The sequence below is a fragment of the Medicago sativa genome, chromosome 3 (genome assembly GCF_051527215.1).
Source record: "Medicago sativa cultivar Bolivia chromosome 3, Bolivia_mono, whole genome shotgun sequence".
In the NCBI taxonomy this organism is placed as follows: domain Eukaryota; kingdom Viridiplantae; phylum Streptophyta; class Magnoliopsida; order Fabales; family Fabaceae; genus Medicago; species Medicago sativa.
In genome coordinates, this window is record NC_140751.1 from 18209553 (window position 1) to 18212714 (window position 3162).

Below are 3162 nucleotides of genomic sequence, written 5' to 3' on the forward strand. Positions count from 1 at the left end.
TGTCGTCCGGAAAAACTTCTGGAAACTCTTGCACTACCGGCAAATCACCAACTCCTTTCTCACTACTCTCCTTCAAGGAAGCAAACATCATGAATACACAAGCTTCACCATCCAAAGACTTCTTCACTTGCTCCGCGGTCAAGAACCTTCTACCTTCCTCAGCTACCGACTTAGAAAACGTCACACTCTTGGTCAAACAATTAATGTTAACACCAAAAGTCAACATCCAATCCATACCAAAAATAACGTCCATATGCTGCAACGGAAGACACACAAGATCCAACTCAAAATCAACATGAACCTTAACACAAACCACAACAAACTGAGCCTCCGCAGCCAAAGATACCTTCCCTTGCCAGACCCAACGAACCTGAAACAACCTGCTTCTCCCCCACTACGCTCAAACCCACCTAACAGAACGGAACAACACAACAAGTACCGACAGTACTTCCGTACATGTCGCATACAAACAGGAAATTCAACGGTTTTTGGTCTGGACAAGACCGACCACGGCTCTGATACCAACTTGTAACACCCTATTTCTATTAAGCGGTAAAACGCGCGAATACATCAGAAATATTCTAGAAATAGATGCTACGTCTCAAAACAAACCCAACAATATCGTGCATATATATAATATCTCAACGATCTCAGCGGAATTCAAATCATAAACTTCAACATATACATGCCATGGTCAATAAATCCTCAAATGAAAATACTTCAAATCCGACAAGTGGACAATAGCAACAACATAGCAACAGAATCCAAAACAACAAATAGACGCTAAGCCTAATCAGAGCCTAGATACTACGACACTGACACGACAACGGAGAAAGCTCCCGTCGTCCAAACATCCAACAAGCAAACTCACCAAGCGTCTAGTCCTGCACAACGTCTACCCATCCATACAGACAGGTAGGCGGTCGAAACCACTGGGGGTAAGTATTACATTAATCATAATCAAACTATAATAGACAGATGTATAATTGTAAAAGAGTTCACAAGTATTTGCATGAATGTTCAACATCAATCATTCAATCATACAAGCAATACAAGTATACACTTACCACCCATCATTATAAATCTCAAAAACAATCATCTGACAATTCAATTTATGCAATGCGCCTAGACTTGACACATATATGCATGTGGTACCAAATCAACAACAATGGATGCAACAAAAACATCCAAGTAAGAGTACACCTCCTCTTACTATGTAAAAGTACACCTCCTTTTACATTTCAACAATAACAACAACATGATATGATGCATGGACATATAGCAATGACTCGATAATGCACAACTCCAACATAACATCTATCAAAACAATGTAAAAGTACACCTCCTTTTACATTTCAACAACTCAACAACATTGCATTATCAAGAATCATGCCCATACATTCAACAATCATAGCTCACATAAGGTTCATCCACATTCATCATCATCAATTTACAATTCGTTTCCATTTACATCACATAAATCAAGTAAAATGGAATAACACAACAATTTATGATAAACATCATTCTCAACCTTCCACAATCATTCAAACACAATTATGTAATCATATGTGACCATTCACAAAAGATTCATAAGACTTTAGTCCTTCAAGATTCATTTCTACTAAGTTCGTCTCCAAAAGTCACCTTTTAAAAATAATAGAATTTATGAACCAAAACCAACTCTACAAGCTCTATTGCCTATGCCATGTATTCTCACAAGTTTCTTATAGGTGCAGTAGAGGATACATAAGCATTTCATCGGCCACACATGAAGAATTCCCAAAAATCACGAAGTTCGTCTCTTGGCATCATTTTGCAAAACCAATTCATTTCAAAAACAAAACCAAGTTAGATCCAAGCTATGATACTCCTAGAAGCTTAATTATAAATTGATTGAATTAGGCTAGGTGTTTGGAATCCATCGGCATGCTTAAAAGTACACAAAAATACGAAAAAACAATGTTTTGGGATTCTGCAGAACTGACACGGTCGTGTCATCAGGACACACGGTCGTGTCATCCCTTACAGGAGACTCTGACACGGTCGTGTCATCCAGACACACGGTCGTGTCATTCCACCAGTACAGCAAAATGCATTTTTACGTTTTCGTGCATAAAATCTTGTTTTCGAATCCGATTTCAGTTCCGTTTTCGCCAATGTATTCCTAACACTTAGACCGTACAAACCACACTTGAAAACTTGACATTTCAACATTAAAACAACTTAATCAAACTCATCCCAAAATGACTTATTTTGTAAAAGCTCTTAAAATGACTTTTAACCAAAAACCCATTTTCTTTCCAAAATGATTTCTCTCCAAAGCCAAGTGATTAAAACAGAAAATCATACCATCCTAACCATTCTAACAATCTTCCTTAACTCATTCAACATCATCAAAATCAAACTTCTTCATTTTCAACCCATTTTCACAAAAGTTGTAAAATCACTACAATTCAATCACAACAATACTTTCGCCAACACCCAAAGCATAAATTGATGAGAACATCATAGCACAACAACAACTACATCATATAATCGTGATCTCACCATCATTCAACAACAACAACAACCAATCATAAATTCATCAATAATTCATCAACAACAACATCTCTCAACAACAACAACAACAATCAATTTTTGGGCAAAACACAAAGCATACATATGTACATGATTTAAGCTTGCAATTTCATCATCAACAACTCAATTATCATTCCATTTACATACCCAAACATTGCATCAAAACACAAACACGAATTTACCAATTAATTCCACAATAATCAATTATTCAAATAAGCACTTAAGTAAAGAATTAGGGTAGAAGCTACAACTAAGTGATTATGAGTAAAGACTAACCCCCTTACCTCTAACACCAAGAATCCTTAATTCAAGCTTCAATTTAGCTCCTAGATGGTGAATCTGCCTCTTGCCTTTAACCCTTGTTCTTGCTCCTCTCTCTAGTTTCTATCTCTTCTCCTCTCCAATGAAATGAAATGAAAATGTTGTAACCCTATCTCTTCTCACCAACATTAGTTTATAAAGGCTCACTTAATGGGCTCATCTCACAAATCTTAATGGGCCTAACCCATTTCTAATTCAACCTCAAAAATGTTACTACTCACTTACCGGTAAAATACAACACTAACGGTCACTTAACGATAATTA

The 3162-nt window shown here is 36.7% G+C and overlaps 1 long non-coding RNA gene across 1 annotated transcript; it reads right to left on the reverse strand.

Moving 5' to 3' along the window:
• Positions 1–595: 595 nt before the first annotated feature.
• Positions 596–2916, reverse strand: LOC146936177 (uncharacterized). The gene is made up of 2 exons (XR_015033136.1): positions 2862–2916; positions 596–895 (listed from the first exon to the last, which is right to left on the reverse strand). It is a non-coding gene; the product is annotated as an uncharacterized LOC146936177 (long non-coding RNA).
• Between the last annotated feature and the right edge of the window lie 246 nt (positions 2917–3162).